This window comes from Ursus arctos, unplaced genomic scaffold, assembly GCF_023065955.2.
Source record: "Ursus arctos isolate Adak ecotype North America unplaced genomic scaffold, UrsArc2.0 scaffold_33, whole genome shotgun sequence".
NCBI lineage: Eukaryota > Metazoa > Chordata > Mammalia > Carnivora > Ursidae > Ursus > Ursus arctos.
In genome coordinates, this window is record NW_026623019.1 from 9,915,601 (window position 1) to 9,943,595 (window position 27,995).

Here is a 27,995-nt window from a genome sequence, read left to right on the forward strand (position 1 = left end):
TTTTAAAAGCATGTTGTCAGTTTCTGCAAAGAAGCCACCAGCGATTTTGATGGGGACTGCACTGAATCCGTAGATCAATTGGGAAAGCATTGCCCTATTAACAATATTAAGTATTCTAACCCATGAATAGAGAATGCCTTTCTACTCATTTCACTCTGATTTAATTTTCTTTAAAAAATTTGTACCTCTTATCATTACAACACCTTCCAGAAATTACAGATTTTATTTATTTATACTCCTCTCATTTCAAAAAGAATTTGAGGTGGCTGCCCAAGTTGTGTATGAATATAATAGGGTCAAAACATCTGAGGAAGTTGGTGGGGTTATGTGTGTGCGTGGAAGCTGGTGCTAGGAAAGTAAGACCAAAAGAGTGTGGTTAGTAAATAAACACATGCCCCAATGTATTGAATGAATATTTGCTAGATTGGGATAATCAGTTTTGCCCCAAACTTTCCAGTGGCTTATTTTCACCATTTAATATGCTCTAGCATAGAACAAAATGTAAAGAAATATAAACCTTAGGCATACACTGTCACCTTTCTCCTAAGCTCAACTGTTACCAATTTCTATGCAAATAAACCTTGGATTTTCTTTTAAATCTCAGGAAAATCGTTTCTTCCTCTCACATCCACCATTTCAGTGGGAAGATGGTGATGGGCCCCCTTACCACAGAGAAGTGTCCCAGGTCTCCCTCCCATGTCTTGCATACAGTAAGGTCCAAAGAAGAGAGAGGCTTCCCCGAGCTCAAGTGCAAATACCATCTTGGTAGAAAGGAATTAGCCTTGGTTGAAAAACTTTCAGCTTCCCTTCTCCAGTACTTCCCAGTGTTTTAATGTTTCATATTCTTGCTCCAAAACAAGAAAGAGTCTGCCGCCCCTCTGGTCCTTATCCAGATACAGTGTGCCCTCTCTGTGGTGAGGATTTGATTCCAATCGAGATATTACTTCAGCAACCAACTTACCAACTCAACATACTTCCTATCTGTAATCAATACGCATTAGGGCTGAATCACTGCTTTGCTTTGCTGTATTTTTTTTACTTATTTTTATTGAAGTATAGTTGACATGCAATATTATATTCGTTTTAGGTGTATAACATAGTGATTCGACCTTTGTATACGTTACGAAATGATCACCACCATAAGTCTAGTTACCATCTGATATCATACAAAGTTGTGCCAATATTATTGACTATATTCCTTATGCTCTACTTTCTGTCCCCCTGACTGACTTGTTTTATAGCTGGAAGTTTATATTTCTCCATCCCCTTCATTTATTTTTGCCTGGCTGCACCCCCTTCCTCTCTGACAGCTGTCAGTTCTCTGTGTTTGTGAGTCTCTTTCTGTTTGTTTTGTTTTCTAGATGTCACATATAAGTGAAATCATGGTATTTGTCTTTCTCCATCTGACGTATTTCACTTAGCTCAGTGCCCTTGAGATCCACCCATGTTGTCACACACGGCAAGATTTCATTCTTTGCTCCGGCTGAGGAATATTCCAGCAGATGTGTGTATCACAGTTTCTTTATCCATTCATTCATCGATGGGTGCTTAGCTTGTTTCCGTATCTTGGGTATTGTGAATAATGCTGCAGTGAACATGGGGCTGCGTACACCTGTTTGAATTTGTGTTATTGTTTCCTTCACATAAATACCCAGAAGTGGAATTGCTCATTCAGTAGTTCTATTTTTAGTTTTTTGAGGAAACTTCATACTGTTTCTGGTACTTGTGCCAATTTACATTCCTGCCACCGGTGCGTGAAGGTTCCCTTTTCTCCACATCCTCACCTCCCCTTGTTGTTTTTTGCCTTTTGATCCTGGCCATTCTGACAGGTGCAAGGGACTATCTCATGATTTGCATTTCTCTAATGACGAGTCATCGTTGAGCATCTTTCCATGCACCTGTTGGCTATCTGTGGGAAAATGTCTGTTCAGATCTTCTGCCCATTTTTAATTGGATTGTTATTATTATATTGGGTTGGATGAGTTCCTACATTTTGAATGTTAGCCGCATATTTGACACATGATTTGCAAATATCTTCTCCCATTCTGTAGGCTGCCTTTTTATTCTGTTGATGGTTTCCAGTGCTGTGGAGAAGCTTTTAGCATGAGGTAGTGCCAGTTGTTTGTTTTTGCTTCTGTTGCTTTTGCTTTTGATGTCAAATTCAAAAAATCATTGCCAAGACCGGTATCCCGGACCTTGCTGCCTTTGTTTTCCTCTTAGGAGTTTTAAGTTTATCTTAAGCCTTACATTCAAGTATTTAATCCATTTTGAGTTCATTTTTGTGTATGGTGTGAGATAGGGGTCCAGTTTCATTCTTCTGCATGTAGCTGTCCAATTTGCCCAGCACTATTTATTGAAGATACTATCCTTTCTTTATGTTTTTGGATCCTTTGTTGTAAATTAATTGACCGTAAATGTCTGGGTTTATTTCTGGGCTCTCTATTCTGTTCCATCGATCTATCTGCTTTCATTACACCAATAGGATACTGTTTCAGTTACAATAGCTTTGTAATATAGTTTGAAATCAGGAAGCATAGTGCTTCCAACTTTGTTCTTTTTTCTCAAAATTGCTTTAGCTCTTCAGAGTCTTCTATGGCTCCATACAAATTTTAGAACTGTTCGTTCTAGTTCTCTGAAAAATGCCATTGGAATTTCAATTGGGATTGCATTGAATCTGTATATTGCTTTGGGTAGTGTGAACATTTTGACAATATTCTTGCAGTCGATGAGCACAGAATATCTTTCCATTTATTTGTGTCTTCAGTTTCTTTCATTAGTGTCTTACAGTTTTCAGTATAGAGGTCTTTCATTTCCTTGGTTAAATTTATTCCTAGGTGTTTTTTTTTTATACAATTATAAATGGGATTGTGTTCTTAAGCTCTCTTTCTTAGAGTTCATTATGAGTGTACAGAAATTGTATCTTGATTTTGTGTATTGATTTGCATTTTTCAGTTTAATTCATTTTTTACCTCTGACAGTGTTTTGATGGAATCTTTGGAGTTTTCTTTACATAGTACTATGTCATCTGCAAAGAGTGATAGCTTTACTTCTTTCCAGTTTGGATGTCTTATGTCTCTTTTTCTTGCCAAATTGCTGTGGTTAGGGCTTCCAGTACTATGTAGAGTGAAAATGGCGGGAGTCCGTATCCTTGTCTTTTTCCTGATCTTAGATAAAATCTTTTAGCTTTTCATTGTTGAGTATGATGTTAGCTGTGGGCTTGTCATATATGGCCTTTATTATTTGGAGGTCTATTCCCTCTAGAACCACTTTGAAAGTTTTTGACCGTAAATGGATGCTTAGTTTTGTCAAATGCTTTTTCTGATTTCTGCATCTATTGAGACAGTGGTACGATTTTTATCTTTCATTTCTTTAATGTGGTGTATCACAGTGACTGATTTATGGATGTCGAACCATCCTTGCATCCCTGGAATAAATCCCACTTGATCATGGTATATAATCTTTTTAATGTATTGCTGAAATGGGTTTGCTAATTTTTGAAGACTTATGCATCTATATTCATCAGGAATTTTGGCTTGCAATTTTATTTAATTTTTTAGGTTGTCCAGTTTATTAGCATAAAATTGTTGTTCATAGTCTCTTAGGGTCTCTTGTATTTCTGTTATCATCAGTAGTAACATCTCCTCTTTCATTTCTGATTTTTCAAATAAATGGTTATTGAAGAGCAGGAGTAAATCCTTAATTTTGATCATTTAGAACAAAGTCTATTTTGGTTTATTTCTGGGAGATAGTAAAATCTCCAGTCTAATTTATCTTCCAAAATATAAAAGGAAGATAAAATCTTAACATACACAATTGTTTTAAGAAATTATATGAGAGCTGGGGCGCCTGGGTGGCACAGCGGTTAAGCGTCTGCCTTCAGCTCAGGGTGTGATCCCGGCGTTATGGGATCGAGCCCCACATCAGGCTCCTCCACTAGGAGCCTGCTTCTTCTTCTCCCACTCCCCCTGCTTGTGGTCCCTCTCTCACTGGCTGTCTCTATCTCTGTCAAATAAAATAAAATAAAATCTTAAAAAAAAAAAAAAAAGAAATTATATGAGAGCTGATAAAATAAGAATTTTTAAACACCTATGAAATAGGGAAAATGTATCTACACACAAGGTTAGTATCCATAATATTTAAGGTATAGATTGTATTATGTTACAACTAGTCTTTATTTGGATAAGTGGCTAAAGGTTAAATACTATCAGTTTTACATACGAGAAAGACCCTTGTGTGCAAAAAGAACCAAACATGGTAATTATGAAAGAAATGCAACCTAAGGTAAACTGAGATGTAAAAAAAAAAAAAAAAAAAAAGTAATTAAAATGATAAGTTACAATGTTGGTGTGACTGTGTAGAATTGGAAATAATTGTACATGATTGGCAGCCTTCAAATTAGTACATATTTCCTGAAGGGGCAACAAAATTATTTAACAAAAGCCATTATAATGAACATACCATTTGATTCAGTAATTTTTCTTGGCAGGAGAAAAAAAAAAATAGGAAAAACAAATCTCGTTAGAACAGTGTTACTTTTAATAGTGAAAGACTACATTGTTATCTAACATTGGAGGAAGTGATTAGAGAAACTGCAATAGCTCATAACAATACACTATTATTTACTGATAAAATACTATGAAAAAGCCTATGGAAAATAGCTACAAAAAAGGATATAATACGATAAAAGATGATTTATAATCAAGTACACTGATAAGCATGAAAAAGCATAGAGCACTTTTGTACAATTCGCTTTGATAATTTTGTTTACTGTTTTATTGTGTGTGTATTTGGTTACATATGAATATGATATGAGGACTGTGAGAATATAATTCACAGGATGTCATAAGATAGAGAAAATAATATGCAGGGTCAACAAGATTTGGAGCACCTGATACCAACAGCCAGGAACTGAGACACCAGTGACAGTCCCTTCTCCGCTTTCCATAAAGGTGGGTGTAGGACAATTGAAGAAATATTCCACAAGACTAATTGAGACTAGTATCAGTTCCTAAAAAGTGAGCCATATCAGCAGATGAGATTTACTTTTGGATTAAAATTTTTCTTAAGGTTTTAGATCTATTGTAGTAGCCCATATCCAATTACATTTTTAAATTCTGTACATAAAAAAACACATTTCTCAATTCTTAACCAATATCACGCTTTTAAGTATGATGATAGACAACTAAACTCGAGGAAAGCAGAGAATTTCAGAAAGCCTACAGGAGTCATTGGAATGGACTTTGACCTGTACTGTGTTGAGAAATAAAACTCTTGAGCTTGTCACACCAGGTGTATTGGAACTGACAGTAAATTCCAAGGATTTTAGTGGGTGCTTAAAATGCGTCCTGCCCATTTTATATATACACTAAGTACAAATACAGATCAGCTGGAAGGGAAACAAGAAAGGGACCGTGGATTTCCTGGTTGTTTGGAATTTACAATGTTGCTGCAGTGTATCTCCTTTAATCATCCCTGAGAGGGGGCGAGAGAGGGGGCGAGATTCGGCCACTTCCTTTTAGTGAGAAGCTACTCCTCCTTACTTACCCTTCAATCATTAACAGGTGAGCAGATATTACCTCCATGGCCATCACTGTTAAGGAAAGTTACCTTTAGCCCAAGTCTATGGACCCTTTAAAATATGTGCGATAATTTGGTTTCAAGGGTCATGTGTCGCGTATGAGTGCTGCTTTAGAATCTTTGAGGCTGTTCTAGACTAACTCTTGATGTCTGAAAGTTGCAGTGTTTCAGTTTAGCATCGGTTTTATGAATATCTGTCCCACCTGTAGGATTTCTGATACTTCTCATGTCTGGCGGGGATGTGTCCATTTTGCAGAGGAAAGTGAGGAGAGGTTTGCACCTGACATCGCATTGTGTGCAATGGACAAAGACCCGAGATGAGCCAACTCCTTTGTCTTCCCAGCAAAGAACAGGCTCTAAAATGAGGCTAATGTTGCCCACTTCAGTGAGTTATTAAGAAAATTAGCTGAAATAAAGGAATATGGGCAGTAGGAACTAGGTAAATACTACTTCATCTCACTCTTTATGTGCTTTTTGTAACAGATCCTAAACTGAGGGCAAAGGGGATAACATTGAGAGTGGAGGTGGGGTGGAGAGGGAATTGCAAAACGAATGAGTGGGCTTTGCCCTCAAGGAATTTACAATAGATTAGGGGAGCCAGGCACAGGGAATTAGGGGAAGATAATGTAGTTGAAAGAATGGTGGCAACAATGTTGAGCATGGTGGGGGCTGGGGTCAAGCCAGCCTCTGGCCTCCAAAGTAAGCCTTGGGGGTTGCACATCTGCTGCTTGTTCTCTCCAGATCTGAAGATGGGCTGGTGCAGAGGGCTTACCCATGCTGTGAAATTGCTCAGTGAGAGAGCCACACTTCAAAAAGCGATAATGTGTTAGAATTATGCTCTTTGCTTTTGCAAATGGCCTCTTCGCAGTATTTCAGGAAGTATTGCATAAGAAACAGATTGCAACCCTTTTTATAACGTGGATGCAAGGAGACTAGGAAAGGAGCGAGCTGACTTCCGGCAACTTCCGGCTCATCCTCCGCTTCCGGGGCTCCTATGCTTCCGCCACAGCTCTGTTGGTGGGGCCTCTGTGAACCAGTCCAAGGGAGAGTTGCTTCTAGAAGCTCTTGAAGTCTTCCCCATGACACTGGAATAATGAGGTGGAGGAGGTAACATTTTATTTATACATCTCTTATGGACTTAGCACTCTCCAGTGTGTATTTTCAGTTATTCGCAGGTGTGTCTCATCTGCCCTCCTGGATTTTAAGTTCCTTGAGGGAAGAAGGGTCTCTGGTTCATTTTTTAATAAATAAAACTTTGTCCAAAGCACTTCTCTTTTCTCCAGAGTCATGCTGACTGAGTTACATGGATCACTTTTGTTTATTTGTTGCGTAGTGCGTTTCAGGGGTGTCCGAAAGTAATCATTTGGGTTTTGGCATATTTGGGATTCAAAGGAGATTCATTCCCTTACCTTGGACCAGTATTGATGCCTTGCACCTGCTGAGGGGTCAGCCCCCTCTTCCTTGTCATAGAAAGGAAGGGTGTATAATTGAGGTATAGGTCACGAGGTGACCGTCAGTCCTCGTGTACTTGTGTCATTACATTGGTGCTAGGTTATTTTTAGAACTCATCTAAGAAGCTGATCATCCAACCACAAAATCGCCAGTGGGAAACGAGAAGCAGATGGCCGAAGAGAACCTTGCTGTATGTTGTACTCGCTCACACAGCACGGTCCTGGGTGCCGGTCGCTCCCCTGGCACGATGCCTGGTCGCTGCCCAGCGTCCTCAGAGCGTGTGAGAGAGCATGGCGTTGCAGTCTCAACTGTACAGACGCGTATATTTTATTTTTCTCCTTTTGTTCAGCCCGTGTCCATCAGTCCTTCTAACTGGCCGACGTGTGAAGGATGATGGCTCACCACAGTGCTTGCTCAAGAAGTTTTTATAAGCCCCGTCTTCTCTGAGTCCTGTTGTCTGGGCTGTACACAAAGTCTGCGTGACTTTTAGGCTTTGGGGGAAACTGTTGAATAAAAATTTTCTCAGTCAGTGTGGGGCCCTTAGAAAAAGGATTTTTAACTTTCCTTCTGAGATCACCACTTACTAAAATACCTAGCCTCTGGAAGGGATCACTGAACCGGTAAGGAGGCAGGGGGACATGCCGTGGTGATGAGTGTGAATTTTGCAGCACTTTCTGTCTCTGTAACTTCCGTGTGACCCCGGGAAAGCCACTCAACCGCTTTATTCCTCAGTGTTTTCGGCTATAGAATGGGGGTAATTGTGTGCCTACCTCACTGAGTCGTAAGATGGGGTTCTATGAGAGGCGTCTATGGGAGGCACGCAAATATTTGCTAATGTTTAATGAGCAGTTAGAATGATCAGTGTGCAAAGGTTATACAGAAAAGTAGATGAGTTCATCCCATTAAGGAACTTACAATGGAGTTGGGGAGATAAGCTTAGGAAGCACAACCAACGGGGCTGGGAATGCAACATAAGATGGGGTTTCTGAGAGTTTGGAGAAGGGAAGGATCACTCCTATGTGGGAGGCACGCAGGAGTACTGCAGCTAGAATAAACGAGAATGGGGAAATGTTCCAGATGGGAGGGAAGGACAAGAAGAGCAAAGGCTCAGAGCTACACCCAGCATAGCTCTATGGCTTGGTTAAGAAGTCGGTCAGTGAGGACTGGTGGGTAGCAGGCAGGTAAATCCAGAATGTGTCAAGTGCACTGGATAGAGAAGATCCTACTCCTTTTCTCCTGTACTTTTTTTTTTAATGGGGTGACTGATACTTGTTCCCATGGCTTCCTGTTCAAATGCCCTGAGATAAAGGAATGGGAATGTTTCTGCAGTCCATGGAAGGCAAGAGGAGACACAGGATTGATGAACAAGGAAGAACATGCTTATTTACAAGCTATAATCTGGTGGAGAAACCACGGTGCAGAGCATTGGGTGAGGTTAAGGGGGGGAGGGGAAAGCCCATTGGTTTGATTGTTGTAGGAACCTTCTGCTAAGCAGACAGATGGAGACTAAGGCTGATGGTATTTTGTTGACACACGCTGCGTAACTGGAAGAAGCAACAAGAGATGACTGTCTCAGCTTCTGCTGTGTGGCTAAGTGGCCTAAAAATAAAGTCCAATGCCTTTTGGCTTTTTTGGGTCATTTCGCAGGATACAACCGAGGAAGTTGCCATATTGGACTTAACCAGCGACCACTCAGGAAGAATTACTGTATAATATGGAAGAGGGAGGAACCTTTGAAGACAGTGTTGATGACCTGTTGGAATTATTTTTAATACATTTTACAACTTTTTTAGGTTGAGAGAATTCTCGAGAATATAGTACAGAGTGTGGGAAACACTCATTTTCCTTTATCATTATCTTACATTAGCGTGGTACATTCGTCCCAGTTCATGAACCAACATCTGTACGTTATTATTGACTGAAGTCCATACTTCATTCACATTTGCTGTTTTTCCCTGTTGCCCTTTTTTTGTGTGTGTTCCAGGGTCACATCTAGGATACCACGTTCCATTGAGTTGTCATGTCTCCCTAGGTTCCTGGTAACTGTGACAGTTTCTCAGATTGTCCTTGTTTTTGATGACCTTGGCAGTTTTGAGAATTACTGTCCGGTGTGTCACAGGATGTCCCTCAGTGGGGATTTATTGGGTGTTTTCTCATGATTAGATGGGGGTAATGTGTTTCAGGGAGATAATGTGCCATTGTCATCACACGTATCAAGATTACATATGCTGTTAACATGACATCACTGCTGATGTTGATTGTGATTACCTGGGTGAAGCCGTGTTTTGTCAGATTTCTCCACTATAGAGTTACCCTTTCTTGCCTCCCCCTTGCCAGACGGTACTCTTTTGAGGAAAGTCACTATGTGCAGCCCACACTTAAAAAGTAGGGAGTTAAAGTCCTCTTCCTCGAAGAAGGAGTATCTGTAAGAGTTCTGTGGAATTCTGGGGCGCCTGGCTGGCTTAGTGGGTGGAGTATATGACTCTTGATCTTGGAATTGGACTTCAAGCCCCACACTGGGTGCGGAGATGACTTAAAATCTTTTAAAACACACACACACAGAATTACGTGGAATTCTTCTGCATGGGAGATTGGTCTATTCTCCCCCCGTTTGTTTATTCAGTCACTTATTTAGGTCACCGCGGACTCCTTTATGTTGTACTTTGAGTTATAATCCAATACTGCTTTACTTTCTTGCTCAGACTGTTCTAGCTTTTGCCCCTTTCTTTGTTTCCTCTTTCTGTTCACTCCTATAGTCCTCGACATTCCCCCTCTCCCTGCAGAGTTTTGTTTGCTTGTTTTCACACCTTCTTACTTCCTGACGCTACGAATGCTCCTGGCTTATCTGGTATATTTCCTATCTTGGATCTCTTGGAATTTGAAACCAAAAGGAACCAAAAAGGTGTCTCCATGTGTGGCGTGTGTGGTATGTTATTCAGAGTAATACGCACACACTCACAAAAGGTTCAACCTGGAAGTTAACACAAAACTGAAATGTCACTTTGTGACGATCATATTGTGAGGTGGTAAGATGCAATGCTGGTGACGTTGTAGGGAAATAGACCTACTCACATATGTACAGATAATGTAACTATGTATTTGGAGAGCAAATAACAGGAGATGACCATGCCCTTTGTTCCAGGAAACCTACACCTGGTTATGGTACTTCAGGCAGAGGGAACAGTGAGTGCAGAAAGTATGAAGGAGTTCCAGGAATAGCAAGTTGGCCAGTGAGGCCAGGGTGGAGTGAGCAAGACAGAGCAGGTGGGAAGGCCAGAGCGATCGAGCGAGTAGGCGCAGGCAAGTGCCTGGGTGGGGGATACCCCATACTTGTGAGGATGCCAGTCACGTACGGTACATGTGAGTGCCTCTCCGCAGAGCTGTGCACTGCCATGGACCTGGGCTTTGGGAATCCTTTTTGGGACTTGCGCTTTTTCTTTGAGAAGACAGGAGCCTGTTGGTGTGTTTTGAGCAGAGGAGTAAGGTAATCTGATTTCATATCTGAAAAGAGCCGCTCTGGGTGCTAGGAGCTCGAGGGCAGAAGCAGGGGCATCAGTTAGGAGGCCTTTTAATCTATAGGTATATTTTTTTCATCTGTTTCTATGACTCTTGATCTATTTGCATCAAGTATTTGTATCAAGAGTAGTAATTGTGGTACGCACTATTTTACCATTTGCGCCTGTTAGTATTCTTCTGTTGCTCTGCGGTCCTCTGTTTTACCGTTTTTGGTGGCTGCCTAGTAGTGTATCAGTTCCCTGTTGTTGCTGTGAAAGTTTTTCCATAAATTTAGTGGCTTAAAAGGACACAGATTTATTATCTTATGGTTCTGGAAGTCCGAATTCCTAAAATTGAGGTATTGGCAGGGCTGTGTCCCTTCTGAAGCCTTTAGGAAAGAATGTGTTCTTGCCTTTTCCAGCTTCTCGAGCTTCACCACGTACTTTGACGTAAGACCCTTTCCTCTGTCTTTAAAGCCAATAGCACAGCAACCCAAAGCTCATCTTTCAGTCTCTAACCTCTGTTTCTGTTGTGTCCACGTTGGGCCCGCTTGCATAATCCAGGATAATCTCCCCATCTCAAAATCCTTAACTTAATCATGTCTGTAGAGTTCCTTTTACCATGTAAGACAGCATATTCCCAGGTGCTGGGTGTCAGGACTTGGACATCTTTGGGAGGGAGCGTTCTTTGGCCTGTCACAGTTGGGTGTTTTGTAGTTCATTTAATGATTACCATTGTGGGATATTTAAACTGTATCCAGTCTGGGGCCCTTATGATATTCCCCCAAAGACATATTTGTGTACTTGAACCTTCTTGTATTTCAGATTTGTTTCAAAATGTGTCCCTTAAGACAAACATTCAGGTGTAGGTTTCTTGGTTTCCAGAGGGCATAAACATCTTATGCATTTGCCCTCCAAATGCACAGTTACATTATGGTAAGTCCAGTGGGTATGTCCATTTCCCTCCAGACTCCCCAGCACTACAGGTGTGTTTCCATGGCTTGCTACAAGATGCTCCAGCATTTCATAGTTGCACTGATTTCTTTACTGGCTAGGTTGTGTGTGCAGGTGTGTGGTTCAGTGTGTACGGTGTGTGGTATGTGCTTTGTATTTTGAAAACAGTGTTTTAGTTTGTTTTGCTTTTTAATTGTATCTGGAGCTAGAAGAATGGAGACAGAGACAGACGATTGCGTAAGAGCATAAGGCTGACATTCATACGTGACATATACAGAACTCTTTTGCTTTCAGATCCCCAGCAAAGAGAACAATGATCTTCAAAGTGAAAAGGGATTAATTAAGAGGGCTGTAGAAGACAGCGAAAGAGCATGTAGGTAGCCTGGATGAGTTCACATCTCTAGGACATACTTGATCATATCTAAGGGTGTTGAAGGAGTTAGCAGAGAGCACCTTTGAGCCACTGCCAATGACCATTGAGTAAATGTTGGAGAGTGGGAGAGGTTCCAGAAGACCAGAAACATGCAGATGTTGTTCTGTGCAACTTTTTAAAGAGTTGAATTCCTCACACATTCAATATATGAAATACTCCCTTGGAAAAATTCTGAGTTACCATCATGTAAGTGATTTAAACCCCACGGAAGAGATGGCTGGATTGATCCCTAGAAACCAGCATAGATTTACTAACGTGTAGTCACCCATTCATCACATTGCCTTTTTAGATGAGCGTTCTAGATTGGTAGAGGAAGAGAGAGCCATAGACCTAGAAGCATTTGACAGAACCCTCTCACGTGTCTCCTTATGCACAGAATAGCAGTTGGAGGACGGCAGAACAATCCAGCACATTCACAGCTGAGTCTATTCAGATGCCATAACACAATTGATGATTGAGTGACAGCTTGGAAAGAAGTTCCCCGTGGCAGGCCTGCAGATGTTAGCATGGCCCCCATGTAAGAAAGATCCTTAGGACTTGGATGGAAATCTTAAAAAGGCCTATATTTTATGTGGCTGATGATGCGAAGTTGAATGGGTTATTAAACCTATAGAATAAATAGTCACACCATGAAATAAATATTTGCCAGCTGTGAGAATGGACCCAAACCGTACACTTAACAGAAATAATGAGGATTTTTATAAACAGAGGTTGCTTTGAAAAATGGAACTGAGGTTGACTTTCCTCCTTTTATGGAGTTCCTGCATTTCCCCCGGTTAGAAATAAAAGCAATAATATTTATCTAGTGAGAATGGTTGTTTCAAGTTTAATTCCTGTATGGTGGGAGAATGCTGGGGGCTACATATGGTTGAGAGAAAAGTTTGGAATAATGTAAAAATTGCCAGAATGAGAGGAAAAGACCTCTGGCACCGCCATAAGCTAGCTAGTTGTCATCCTGGACAAGCAGTTGGCATCGCCTTTCTGGGCGTGAGTTTTCTTATCTGAAACTTGGGGAAGGAAACGGGCGGGATGAAGTTAATCACTCTGCCCCATTCCCGCTCTCATGTTCTCATCAGGCGTTTCCAGTTCGTCCTCCTGCTCCTCAGTTGGCCAAATTTGTAGACTAAATGGAACCTTCCAGATTTTTCTGGATTAAACAGACTGTTACAGGCCCTCTGTGAAAAGGGCTCCATTTTCTTTTAATCTGCTAGTTCTTTCAGATCTCCCTCCTTCAGGATCCTGTGAGACCACTTATTTTCCCTTTAACCCAAGGTTAATTGAGCACTGCATTAGAGCCCCTTTTGATGAACCAACCAAGACCAGCATTTGTTCTTGTTTAGGGTTCCGGCCCACCCCTTGGGATTTCAGAATGAGGTGGAGCCTCTCTTTGACCAGGCCAGAAAGTTCTCCGTGGCTTTACCTAAGGGGGCCTTGCCCTCAGCATCTGTATGTTCCATCAGGCTACCCCAGACCGTCCTGGTCAACCGCCCTTGACCACTGACCCTCCAGCTTCATCCCGGGTACCACCATTCTGATTTAGTTGTATCCAGAGTGAACATTTAACTTTGAGTTTTTAAACTTCACATGTGATTCCCCCCATTTATATCTTCATGTCATCAATTCGAAAGGAGTTGAGCAAATTTCATGTGCCTTAACTTACCCTTGTCTCATCAAATTTTTCCCTATCGTTAATCATCATATATGATCTAGTATTTTTGTTTTTGCCTTTATGGAACATAACGTATTGGGCACCTTCATACGACCTAACCTTTTGCTGCTTTTGTCTTATTTCCTTAGATTAAATTCTCAGAGTTGAGGTCTGTGATTGAGGGCTCTGGCAATAGGGTTCTTGGCTTCTTTTGGGTCACTTTTGTTTTGACTGACAGTGAAGAAGAGAGGCCACTTCAGCACATGACATTCTTTCCTGAAACCTTTAAAATGTTTTGGAATTCCGCATGTACATGGAAACATGTACATTTCAGCCTCCTCCTGGGGCTGCCCTCAATCCCGAAATCATTTCAGTGGGAGGACTGTTATATCCCCTTAGATTGCAGTACTTTCCAGCCTCCTCTTACTTGGGTTTCTCCCTGGGCTTCCTCTACCTTGAATTCCTCCCAGGGTCAGCAGTTTTGCATTTTCCCAGCTCATTTCAGGCACTCCCAGCTCTGCCCTGCCAATGTGTGCTCCAGGCTTTGCAGCGAAGATCAGGTTCTAAGTCTCAGTTAATTACTGCTCAGCCCGGGCGGCAGGGCACCCGCCGGGTTGTCCAGGCTGCTGCCCGCTCTCTGCCCACCTGCCGTAAGTCTATCTTGGGTTCATGTATTATGTTTCTGGTTAGCAGGTGGGCGGGAAATGAGCTCCCTGCTGTGGCTGGGCTCAGGGGGGGGAGTCTCTTTGCTTATCTGAAAAACAGGTATTTCACTCGCCACCTGTGGCCAGTCCTTCTCTGCTCCTGTGTCCTTGGAGGCCACCTCCCCACCCCTTGCCTAGAAAGCTCTCCCGGCCCAGCCCACTTGAGATAAGCAGAGTGAACTAGGAAGTCACTCCTGTGTGGCCCCAGGCTGCTCTGTACATGTGTGTGCATCCAGCGTCTGGATTTTCTTCCTTAAGAGTGCAAGATTGGAGAACTGATCCTTTTGTCAGATTGAGATGCTGCCTTGTTCCTAACAAGCTTCATGTTTACAGATAGGAAGTACTTAAAGCCTTTAAGATAGGGGCGCTTCTAAGGAAGGTTCGCAGTCTGTCTACTCTCTGTCCATGTTTTGGGGCTGGGTAAATGTGAAGTAGTTCTAATACAGCACGAGGCCACGGAATGGAAGTTAAGTGGCTGTTAATGTGTTTAGTTAGCAACAGTAGAAGACAGAATAGCCCGTCTCTTGTTTATAGTCACAGAGATGCCTAGCTTATGGATAGAGGTGCCTTCTGATACAGTTTTGCCTTGATGGTCTCTAGAGGTGGGTTTCTGTGCAATGCAGGTGGAAAACCTTTGCCACCCAGAGTCAGCTTCAGTGGCTGTGACAAAGTCACCAGAGCTCCTTTAGCAACAGACTTGTTTGCATGTCATAAAACGATGATATAATGCCAGGCAAATATTTATTTAGCAAGAAGTGTGGGTGTGCTTAGTAAGACTTGCCCTTTCCTTACGGAGTGTTTCCTTACGAAGTTCATTCGTCCCTGACTCTAGGACACTGCCATATCATGGGAGGGGCCCAGGCCATAAATGTCACAAGATCTGAGTTCAAGCCATGGTTTGGCTCCTTTGTCTACCGGTTGTAAGACTTAAGGTTCTTAGGTCACCCAAGGGTCCCAGGGGTGTTTTACCTACATAATTGGGAGGGATTGGGAAAAATATGGAATTAGGTCATTTCTAAAGGCATTTTTGCCTTACAGTATCTAATCAGTACTGCTTTTTTTTAAAGATGTAATTTATTTGAGAGAGAGAGCATGAGCAGGAAGAGGGGCAGAGGGAGAGGGAGAAGCAGACTCCTTGCTGAGCAGGGAGCCCGACATGGGGCTTGATCCCAGGACCCCATGATCATGACCTGAGCCGAAGGCAGCCACTTAACCGACTGAGGCACCCAGGCGCCCCTCTAGTCAGGATTCAGAAATGCCATTTCACGTCTCCTTATACAATTACTTGCCCATTTCACCAGACTTAGAAGTACAGAAAATTATAAAGAAAAAATATATAACCTGTATTTTCATCACACAAAGAAAATAATTATTCACATTTTAAAGTATTTCTTTCCAGTCTTTATTCTAAACAGATACAGGTAAGAGGGGCACCTGGGTGGCTCAGTCGGTTGAGCATCTGCCTTCAGCTCAGGCCACGATCCTGGGGTCATGGGATTGAGCCCTGCATCCGGCTTCCTGCTCAGCAAGGAGTCTGCTTCTCCCTCTCCCTCTGCACGCACCCATCCCCCACTTGTGCTCTCTCTGTCTGTCTTTCAAATAAGTAAATAAATACTTTTTTAAAAAAGCCAGATAATGTAAGAATGGGTAAAACATAGTGTGTACGTATACATCACACCTGAGGTCACACCTGAGGTCATGCCATACATACATACATACATCACACCTGAGGTCACACCTGAGGTCATACCATACATACATACATACATCACACCTGAGGTCACACCTGAGGTCATACCATACATACATACATACATCACACCTGAGGTCACACCTGAGGTCATACCATACATACATACATACATCACACCTGAGGTCACACCTGAGGTCATACCATACATACATACATCACACCTGAGGTCATACCATACATACATACATACATCACACCTGAGGTCACACCTGGCGTCATACCATACATACATACATCACACCTGAGGTCATACCATCCATCCATCCATACATCACACCTGAGGTCACACCTGAGGTCATACCATACATACATACATCACACCTGAGGTCACACCTGAGGTCATACCATACATACATACATCACACCTGAGGTCATACCATACATACATTTGCGTCGAGTAATTTTTGTTTCATTTAACAATGTACCATGAGTATTATCTCATGTTGTCTGAGCAGTGCTGTGAGCTTTCATGGAAAACTAGATAGCCTTGGTCATTCTGCAGTTTTTTTTGAATTTTCCATATCGGAGGCCACATGATAGGCACTCTCGAAGCTAAACACACTTGGCTTGCGAACAGCCTGCATGAGTACAGCCAGCCAGCCTTTGCCATTCTAAGAATAAGCAGTAGGAAGACCCCAGAGTGCTTTGTGCCTTCTTGCTGCCCACTGCAGGGGGGCAGCTGGGCCCAGCCAGGGGTCGGAGTGAGGGTGACAGTGCACGGGCCCCATCAGTGTCTCAGGTGCACCACACAGATAGTTTGCTTCATGCGCGGCCAGGTTAAACGGGGCCGACGCCGGGCCAAGGGAGGATGGAGGGAAATGTGGTAATCAAGCCTTGCCTTCCTGTGCCCTCCTCCACCCTGCCTCTTGCTGCCTTTGACACCCCTCCTCCCCTCCCCCACGGGTCTCCCCCTCCTCCGTGGGCCTGTTGCGTTCTGCTCATGCTGCTGATACAGTTCTTATCGTACAGTGACCGGAAGTATTTTGGGACAGTCGCTGGGTGTGGGGGGGGGGGCAGGGAGGTTATAGGAAGTCAGAAATGTATGTCTCCCCCCCTTCCTCCATCAGTGAACTTCCAAGGTGGCAGATGATCCAGTTGAGGTTAGAAGAGCTGGGGAAGGTGTCCCGTGACTGTTGGAAAATCACTCTCTGGCGCGTGTGTGCGTGCCGCGCGGCAACGACGGTCCCGGCTGTACGGGTTTGGGCGGCTCGCGCCCGCCAGCATGTGTGTAGAGGGAAGGCGTCCGCTGAGTGGGAACGTCGACAGATGCTCTTCAGAGTCGCCTTCCAGTTCTAAAATTCTGTGATTTATGGCATTGTTTCTACGGGAAGCAGCATTCCAAGTTCCAGACAGCCGAGTTGTGGATCTCCACGCCTTTGAGTGGTGAGCCACCCCCAGATAAAATCGTCCTCAAAACTGCAGGTAGGTGTACGTCGTGCTTCGTATGTGTCGAGTAACAGTAATAAAAGTACTGTTGATTGAAACTGCCGCCCTTAGGTGACAGGGACTTTCCTCAGAGCCTCCGCATGTTCCCCGGTCCTCCTCACGATTGTCTGAGGTCGGCACTATCGCCTCCATTTTACAGATGACGGAGCTGAGGCCCGGCAGAGCCAGCACGTGACCGCAGACCTGTCCACCTCCAAATCTTGTGACCTCCCTTCTTTGGTGCCCGATGCCTCCCAGCCCTGTGCTAGCCAGCCTGCCTTCTCGCTGCTTCGCCCCCAACGGTCCTTCCGCGAGAGAGGTGACAGTTAATTCTTTTCAATGCATCTGTATTAGTTGCTTTGAGAGACTTGAAACGTTGATTCTCGTACGTGGAGTCATGGACCACGATGGAGCTTTTTACTCTTTCTCAGTGGGGAGTGAACGGGCCGTTGACATCCTCTCAGACTCTGTAGAAGGAGTGGCCTGAGGAGAACCTTTTATGTCAAATGACACCCAAGTATCGTATTACAAGATTGAAGCAAACATACTGCAAATCATCTGTGGGGAATAGAATGCGGTAGTCAACAATGATGACTAGCAGGCCTCTCTCTCTCTCTCTTTTTTAAACATATTTAATTACAGTATTCACATGAATCTAGCTTAAAATGTGAGCCAGGATATCCATTCATTTGTTCATTTACTTATTAGCCATCGGATTTTTGGACCATCTTATGTACCTAGATTCCATACCAGGCCGCAGGGGACACAAAACTGGGTGAGACACAGTCCCGGCCTTCGGACTGAAAAGCTAGGGGACAGCAGGCCCAGAAACATCTTTTAAAATGATCTCAGTTTTAAATGTGCTCCCATAAGAAGTAGGGCTCCCGTGTGAAGAAAAATCGATTGCACCTGGTACAGATTTGGTGAGCATTACTTCCAATACCGTAAAGTCTCAGCCGGTATGTGGTAATTGGCAAAGACCCACGGAAATGTAATAATGCTACGATGGTTGACTTCTGGTCATTGGCCCCACCACAGTGCTGCTTGACCGAAGATGCGTTCTGTCTCGTGTTTGCTCTGCGCTCCAAGATGTGCTTTTCATGACACGTGCAGCAAAGCGAGAATGAATGCAGGGACTTCGGCCCCCATCTCGTGTTTGGTGCCCTGGGGTTCACTGCTGGGTAGGAGTTGAGGCTCTGGGCTTCTCAGCTGGATCCCCCCAGAAGGAATCCTCTTAGGATGACATCTGAGGGGCGCCTGGGTGGCACAGCGGTTAGGCGTCTGCCTTCGGCTCAGGGCGTGATCCCGGCGTTATGGGATCGAGCCCCACATCAGGCTCCTCCGCTGTGAGCCTGCTTCTTCCTCTCCCACTCCCCCTGCTTGTGTTCCCTCTCTCGCTGTCTGTCTCTATCTCTGTCGAATAAATAAATAAAATCTTTAAAAAAAAAAAAAAAAAGGATGACATCTGAGGACCACACTCATGAGGCTTGAATTTGGGAACTCGGTTGGAGCCCGTGTCGCGAGGATCAGGCTGAGGGTCGTGGCGGGGGTCCCTTCCTGAGCCACGTTTGTGTTTCTGGAAGAGGAGGAGGGGATGGGGGATGGGAATGTCTGCTGGGGGCAGGAGGTCACTAGGCTCATTTACTACAGAGGCTGAAGGCTCCTTGGCTCCGCGAGGGATGGTGGTGGTACGAGGGGAGCCCGGTGTGCATGCGCAGACACGACGGACCTCATTTTTACAGAGTCGATTTCCCACGAGATGCGCTGCCATGAGGAAGTTCTGTGTGTCCTTTGTCTCAAACAAATAGACTTCATAGGACGCTATCAAAACACAACTTGAGCTCCAGTCACCCGTTCTCCCATTAAAAGTTACTCAGCCAGAAAGCCACTTTCCCTGTTTCCTGATGAAAACGTATCACGTGACTGTTCTGAGCGCTCTCATGTGGTAGAATCCCATTTTAATGTGCCGGATACGTAAAATGTCTAGTATCACGTAGTAGTCAAAGCTCCTGACTTCACTCGCGTGTGTCACTGCTCCCCGCGCCCCCAGCTCCGGCTCGTGCTGGGAGAAGGGTCTGTGGCATGGATGCCTTCTCTCTCTCGCTTGCGCAGTAGCTGTTGCTTCTGGGTGAAGGAGGGGTGGGAAGGACCGGATGGGGCCTGGGAGTGTTTTCATTGGCAGGAGGTAACAGAGTAGAGCTGTTTCTGTGCAGTGGGTTTTTGGAATTGGATCTTGCTCTTTAGGGAGCCCTTTTGTGGGTTCTGCAGAGATAGCCCGTCACCCTCTCTTTCTCTGGAGACCTCTGGCCTCCAGCCGCCTTGCTTTGGCTGCTGTATACTCTAGCCTTGTTGCTACTCCTTTCTCGGTCTCTGCAAAGCCGCTGGTCCATTTGTTCTCCTGTCTGCTGGGTTCCTTTGGTGTCCACTTGGCCCTTGGTCGCCAGAGCTGGGTAGAGCCCCGTACATATGCTCTTGGCGTGATCCATGTCTGGGCCATGGCAGAGACTCCCGTAGCCTTTGTCCCACAAACTGGGGGATTGCAGGCTAATCCCAGTGTCGGTGTTATGTCCTTTGGCTTGTCCATCAGCTTCCAGCCAGCCCCCCTCCAGCTTAGGCAGACATCACTGGCGAGGTGGTGGTGTTTCCCATGTTGTGGGAGTCTCATGCTCTCCAGCTAGTCCCACTGGAAGCCCCTCGCTGGGCTGGAGATAGGGTAGTGCAGGGACTCCCACCTCTTCCCTAGTCCTCCACTCTAGGACCAGACGGCAGGTGACTTGATTCAGTCGTTCCTCCCTTTAGCCACCAGAAGCGTGTTGCATTTGCACGCTCACTGTGGGTGAGGTCAAAATCAGGGCACTTGGTTTTGGACGATGTTCTTTGAGGAATTATATCTAGGCCTGGCACTTCCCCTTGGAATTGGATATCTAGTCTTATGTTAGGGGCTTAGTTACTGTCCATGTTACCATCCTGGGATACTTTTTTGGGAAGCAGTGCTTATCCTATGCCCCACTCTTGGAGGTTCACGAGATACACCGCATAGAAAAGGCTTCCAGGCCTCCTGCTTGCTTTCCTCTACCCTCTTCCTGTCCTGACCTTCCTGCCCCAGGGCCTGTGCTCACACTGTATTTCCCCACTGGAAGCTCTCTGCCAGCTCCCTGTTCCTTCTTTGCAATGCTGGCTCCGTCTGAGCTTCCAGGATTCTTAAAAGTTGCTGCCCCAGAAAAGACTTCCTTGTCCCCCGCCAGTAGATCACCCCTTAAGTCCCCGCCACTGTATCATCTCCTCTTTATTTCCTTCATAGCACATATTATAGACGATATCTTTTCAAAATACAAGTTATACAAACTGTTAAGGATCTATCTCTCCCATCGGGGTGTAAGCCCCATGAAGGAAAAGTCCATGTCTGTTCTGTTCAGCGACATGTACCTAATTGGTGCCCACTAAATATTTGTTGAATAAATGAATGAAGGCATGAATTAAAAAGTCAACTTTGTTAAAGCTGTGATTTCCCAAATGGATCTCTTCTTTCATGTTAACTCTCAGCATCGGAGGTGTGGTTGCATGGAATGCTCGGGCAGAGTTTAGGCAGTGTGGCTAGGAGCCTTAACTTCTGGTGTGTGCTTTTCTGGTTATCACGACACGCCCCCCACACTCTCTCACTTTAATTCGTTCTCACCGTCTTCCGACAAGAACTTTGAGGCTAGCAGGGCGGGGCCGTCCCCCTATTTTACAGATAAGTACCAAGGAGAAGAAGTTAGGTGTGGCCTCCCTGAAGGGGTTAATAGCAAGCATGGCTCAGAGCTCAGCACTCCCAGCTCCATCCCTGGCTTGTCCTCTTCTGTCTCCCCTGCTGTCCCTGCTGTCCCAGCTGGCCTCTGGCCTCCGACCAGGCCTGTGGCCTGATGCACCACTTCCAAATCGTGTAGAGCCCACAGCAGCTCAGCCTTGGTTTGGAATGAAAAGCCCAGAGCCCACCTTGCATGGTACAGAGCAAGAGCATTTTTCTTGCAAATGTGCAGCTAAGAAAGCAGTGTATCCCTGTCCTTGGCCTACACGGCTGGAAGTTCATGGCTGATGGGAAGGTCTCCCCCCAGGGAGAAGTAGAAGCTGGATTTTGAAGGAGGGTGTCGGCCTTGAGCTAGGTTGGGCGATTGCCTTCTCTTTCCTTCTTTCCCCCAGTCGCTCCACAGACCTTCCTCACCCCAGCCCCAAGTCCAAGAACCTCACATTCTTCTTGGACAAGTTTTCCCTCCTTGCAAGGCCCATCGGGGCCGTCCAGACTCTGGGGCGATGACATGTGCATAGACTTGCTTCGGGAGGAGAGAATCTTATCTCCGGGGTGCACGTTCTTCTGCTGTGTCCTATCTGGTTTTCCTCCAATCGGAATTACAGCTGTTGGCGGTTGGTTACATAATTACTGTGTGTTGATTATACAGTAATAGGCTGCCAATTTCACTGGTTAGTGAGGACTGCCATGTCCTCACAGCGTACTGTGCAACATGGCGGCATTTCCCTTGCTGCTGGCTTTTTGGTGCTAATCACTATTTACACTACTAGCAATGCCTTACATCTGAAATGTGCTCCAGAGCCAACTGAGCTCTTCCATTGTATTATCTCATTGGGCCCCTCTATAGGAAAAGGCAAGTAGGCACCTTATTTCAGGAGCGCGGGAGGTGAAGTGTTGATTCGGGGTACCACTGGACTGTAAATGTCGGCATGATGTCACGATTTTTTTTTTTGACAGCAAGTATTTCGTAGTTTATTGGCAAAAATTAAAAAGTGAATTCTGAATTTTTCTGACTCCAGTTCTTGAAGCCTCTTGTCAAAGTCCAACAAAGGGAGTAGCAGAAGGAACGTGTCCAGGGTCGTACAAAATAAATCCTGATTTGTCGGCCAGGATCTGAACTCTGGGATCTGAACCAGAATATGGTTTGATACTGCATTGTAAAGAAGCGGGTGGTCTACCCCAGAGTTTGCTTGCTTAGCATAGAGGCCTCCATTTATTTATTCTTTTTTTTTTTTTTTATTGGGGTGACATTCACAGAACCTCAGAATCACCACTGCAAAGTGAAAAAGAGCGGCGGCCACCACCATCTTATTCTGAAACGTTTCCATCACTCCACAGTACAACCACCTGTCCCTAAGCCGTCACTCCCTAGTACTTACTCCCCGTGGCCCTAGGCAACTAATCTTTTTGTTTCTGTGGGGTTGGCGGTTCTGGATGTTTCAGAGGAATGGAATCACACGATGTGTCCTTGGGTGTTTGGCTTCTTCTGCTTAGCATACGGTTTCAAGGCTCATCCATGTGGGAGCAGGTGTTAGTATTCCCTTCCTTTTTATGGCTGCATACCCTGTATTTTTAATGTCAGCAATTCCTGGGGTTATGAAAACCCCTGCAGTGACCCACCTATAGCCACCCCCTTCGTCGGCAATACCTTCCTCTCTCAGTAGGCTTGGGACTTCAGTCCGTAATAATGTACAAATCCTAAAGGTTCTTGTGCATTCAGAGCTGTAGTCTGTTGCATATCACTTAGGACTCCGGAAGAAAGCCGTAGGCTGTTTTATACAAGGATTTTAAGTAATTCTTTGGGTAAGAAGACCCCTCCGTAGGGACAAGAAATGTTCATTAGGTCAAGAAAATAATGCAAGTATTCTCCAGACTCTCACATCATGGAAATGTGTGCTTTCATGATTTTTACTGGCAGTGCTTAAAGCCCACGTGGCTATTCCATGGGTCCCCCCCTTAGAGGTTGGGACCTGCTGGTTTAAGGTCTGTTCTTTGGCCTTTGTAGGTGGCATGATATAAAGAGAATGAGCTTCAGAGGTGGGCACAGCTGGGTTCACATCCCACCTCCACCACTTGTTAGCCATTGGTCCTTGGGCACGTGACTTTAAGTTCCCTCTTGGGTAAACGGAAGTTGATGTTATCTACTTGTGGTGAGCTGAAAAATCGCTCTCCAAAAATATCCATGTCCTAATCCCTGGAACCTGTGTTACCGTAGTTGGGAAAAGAAAAAAAAAAGTCTTTGCAGATGTGAATCATTTAAGGACTTTGAATGAGCAGATCATCCTGGCTTATCCATACGGGCCCTACATGGCATCGCAGTGTTCCTCAAACGAGAGGCAGGGGTTTGCACATAGAGACACAGATTGCACAGATGATACATAGACACAGAGGAGAAGGTTGTGTGAAGATGGAGGTAGAGATTGAAATGATGTGGCCACCAGCCAAGGAGTGCCAGTGCTGGAAGCATCCAGAAGCTGAAAGAAGCAAGGGCTGGCTTCTTTCATGGAGCCTCCAGAGGGAGTATGGCCCTGCTGATACTTGGATTTCAGCCCGGGAGTCCTGGTTTTGGACTTCTGGACGCCAGAGGGGTGAAGGGATACATTGGTGTAGTCGGATGCCAGCAAACTTGTTTTGGTGTGTGACAGTGTTCGCAGGAAACAAACGTCCTTCTTTTAGAAGCTGAATTACAACTGCATTTAACTGGCATGTTGCACTTAGCTTTCCGCCCTTCTGTCCTTGGGTCAGGGAAGGTGTTTCTCAAACTCTGTGTACAATGGTTAGTTTGTGGGGCTGTCCTTTGCATTTTAGGATGTTTTGAAGTATTCCTAGCCAACTAGATGCCAGTAGCACCTTCCCTCCAGTTGTGATAACAAAAAACGTCTCCAGACATTGTCAGATACCACCTGGGGAACCAAGTAACTCCCTGCTGAGAACCACTAACCTAGGTTTGATCCCAGCAATATCACTCCAGAGCTGTGTGTTCCCAAGTAGGTTCGACAACCTCTCTGAGCCTCAGTTTCATTATCTCTACAATAATAATATACCTACATCGCAGGGTGGTTGTGAAGATATTCACATGATAGAATATACACAAAGTTCTCAAAAGAGTGCCTTGTACCTAGGAAAGCGTTGAATAAATGAAAACCATTATTAACCCATGCACTGCCACACTAGTTGATCACGCTATTTTGTGCAGTTTCCATGATAGAAATAACAAGTTTTTAAAATCTTTTGCAAATAGTAGCTTGTGTTCAGTGTTTGAAATGAAGTTCAGTGTTTGAAATGAAGCATCCTTCTTTCGTTACCCGCCCCTTCTGCCCCACTGCTCCCCAACGCTGTGCCTAAGAGTTGAGGCATCATGGCTTGGCTTCCATGCTTGGATTGCCTGTCAGCCGTGCTCACTCAGTGAGCTCTTCATATAATCCCCTCGATGAGCTGTAACAACAAGAAAACCCCCTTCCATCTGTCAGTGATAGTTCTATTATTCTGTAATTACAGCTTTCTCCTCGGTGACGTGGCTGTAGCATTCACTTATAGATGTGTCAGTGTCTCTATTCAAATGTGCGAAATATTTAGCAGCGTTTAGCAGTTTTCGGTGAAATGTTAGAAAGTGTTTTGAATAGCTACCATCATCTACTTTTGTAAGGAAGAGGAATGTGCTCCAACTGTGGTTTGGGCCATTGTGTCTCTAAGCACTGGGGGCATGGCAGTGAATAAAAACAAAGATTCCCTGTTCTCAATGAGCTTGCGTTCTAGCATAGAATCATAATAATATGCATGATGAGTAAGTGAGTGGTGTCGTATATTAGAGGGAGGTAAGAACTTTGGAAAATAAGCAGTCTCGGGTGAGGGGGATTGGGAGTGCTCGATTGGCGCTGGGGACAAGATGCAACGTTGAATAGGGTGGGAACTTTTTTTATATTTTCATAGGGATGAATGAAAATGTCTTTGTGGGTCGAAACCATTGTTTGCTTCTTCACGTCTGCTGTGAGGTTCAGTGGGAATACCTGAGTCTTTCAAAGGTCTTAAACCCCTGCTCCTTTTCCACAGTACTGTCTGGGAGTGTCTTTGAAGGTTTAGCCATGTGGCTTTGGTTTATCCCAGCTGCCGTGGGAATTCTTCATAGGAATGGTTCAGGGATAATTAATAGCAATGCAGTTTTGGGGAAAGAGTATGCCTTGCACCTCAGAGCACTGTTACTTACGTCAAATAGATTATCTTTTTAATTCTGGCTCTCCATGTATATAGTGGATTACTTTGGGCAAGTCACTTAACGTTTCCAAGCCCCACCCTCCTTATGACCTTTGTAAGGATTAAATGAAATAATGCATCAGAAGCACCTAGACTTGTCTAGAGCATAGTAAATCCTCAGAAAATGCTGGTAAATTTTCCCATTAGTATGTAGAAAATTTCTGAGGTAGTATGTACATATTCATGGTAATTGTAATTGCCTATTTCAGATACGTGCAAACATTGCTCTTATAAACCCTGCCTGCAAAAGGCAATTCTACGTAGAGAACCTGTGAGCTGGCCTTTTGTGAGCTTGGGGTCTGGACACACGGAGTACTCTGTGCAAACTTTCATAAAGGGAGATTGAAATGAAGAGAGGCAGTGTATAATTCAGGTAGTAGAAATCCAGCTATTAAAAAAATGTGATGAATTAGTTATCATGGATAGTTCCATTGATTGACTTTTGTGGGGAATAGTGTGGCTATTCACCTTGCTCGTAGATGCTGAGATGGGCATTTATTAGATGATGGAGTAGAACAAGTTGCCCAGTGGCGCTGAACGACTGCCAACGGTCCTCGGAGTCAAAGGCTTGATTGGGAAATGGTCAGGACCAGAACAGAACATACCCGGGATGCCCCCACTGCACTGCCAAAAAAAAAAAAAAAAAAAAAAAAAAAAGCCCTAGAGGTCATGGAGGTCGTTATCGCACCACACTGTGATGGCACTAAGTGCCACTGAATCATTCACTTTAAAATAGTTGGTTTGATGTTATGTGAATTTGACCTTCATCCATTTTTTAAAAATGAATTTCTGGGGGTGCCTGGGTGGCTTAGTCAGTTGAGTGTCCGACTCCTGATTTCTGCTCAGGTCCTGATCTTGGGATGTGAGGTTGGGGTCTCCATGTTCAGCACGGCCTCTGCTTGAAATTCTCTCTCCCTTTCCTTCTGCCCCTCTCCCCACTTGCGTGCACTCTCTCTCTCCTTCCCTTTCTCCCTCTCTCTAAATGAAAAAATAAAAAATTTTAAAAATAAATAAAAATAAAAATGCATTTCTGATAGTGCCAGAATTAAAGCCCAGATTCCCCCATCTCCTTGTCTACTCTTCCAAACAGTTACTAAAGAACAGGGCGGTCTTGGAGGCCTGGGTGGCACAGCTGGTTAAGCGTCCGACTCTTGGTTTCAGCTCAGGTCTTGATCTCATGGGTTGTGGGATCGAGCCCCGCATCAGGCTCTGTGCTCAGCTGGGAGTCTGCTTGAGGATTCTTTCCCACTACCTCTCTCGTGCGTGTGCTCTCCCTCTCTCTCTCAAATAAATAAAGTCTTTAAATAAATAAATAAAAGAATAGGGCAGTCCATATGGAATAAGTTCTCTTTAATTTTACAAATGTATTAAAAGTTTAATATTTCAGATAGCCAACACTTGGTGCCTGTTGGCTCGTTTATAAAATTCAGTCCTGCTGTATTGGTTACATAGATAGAAGCCAAAACTGTATCCCCACAGTAGCCGTCATAGTATCTTGTCCACAGTAGCTGCCCAATAAATGGGGATTGATTTGAATGTATGTTGTGTTTTGTGTTGCCATAACTTTAGGATGTAATATGTTAGCGGAAGTAGATTTGAGCTATACGGTATTAGTGATCTTGAAGTTCAGCTTGCTCTAAATTGAGTAACCTGGGTCCAGAGAGGTTGGGTCACTCATATGTGGTGGCAAGGCCAACCAAGGCTGTTGTGTTTTCCCCCCTAGTTTTAGTGAGATACAGTTGACATACAGCCGCTTTTAATTTCAAGGTGTGTGGCATCATTATTTAAATTACATATTTCATGAAATGATGACAGTAATAAGTTTAGTTAATATCCATCATCTCATGTAGATACAGACAAAAGAAAAAAATTGGTCTTTCCTTGTGATAAGAACCCTTAGTAAATACTGTCTCAACAACTTTCAGATACACCATATGGCAGTGTGAACCACGGTTGTTACGTGGACGTCACTTCCCCAATACCTGTGTATCTTATAATGGAAGTGTGTGCCTTTTGACTACCTGAACCCAGTTCTCCTTCTTCCAGACCCACCTCTGGCAAATATAAATCTGATCTCTTTTTTGTTTACAATTTTGGTTTTTTTCTTTGTGTCTTTCTTTCTAGAGTCCACATATAAATGAGATCATATAGTATTGGACTTCTTTCACATAGCATAATGTCTCAAGGTCCACCTGTGTGGTCTTAAATGGCAGAATTTCTTTCTTTTTATGGCTGAATAGTACTCTGTGTGTGTGTCTGTCTGTGTACCGCATCTTCTTTGTCCACTGATTCATTGATGGACACTTAGGTTATTTCCACACTTGGCTCTTGTAAATAATATTGCTGTGAACACGGGGGTTGCAGATATTTCTTGGACATACTGTGTTCATCCCCTTCAGGTATATTCCCAGAAGTGGAATTGCTGAATCCTATTGTAGTTCTTTTCAATTTTTTGAAGAACCCCCCCCGTACCGTTTTCCATAGCGGTGGGTCCAATTTGCAATCCCACCAACAGTG

The 27,995-nt window shown here is 44.2% G+C and overlaps 1 protein-coding gene across 2 annotated transcripts in view; it reads left to right on the forward strand.

The window, feature by feature from the left end:
• Nucleotides 1-27,995, forward strand: part of PIP5K1B (phosphatidylinositol-4-phosphate 5-kinase type 1 beta) — a 294,224-nt gene that overhangs the window by 18,651 nt on the left and 247,578 nt on the right. Inside the window, exon 2 of one of the 2 annotated variants that reach the window (XM_057305569.1) lies at nucleotides 17,601-17,759. The exons of the other annotated variant lie outside the window; for it this stretch is intronic. The gene's annotated coding sequence lies outside the window, so the exon portion shown is untranslated. The remainder of the gene's footprint in view (nucleotides 1-17,600; nucleotides 17,760-27,995) is intronic. 2 annotated transcript variants of the gene reach the window in all.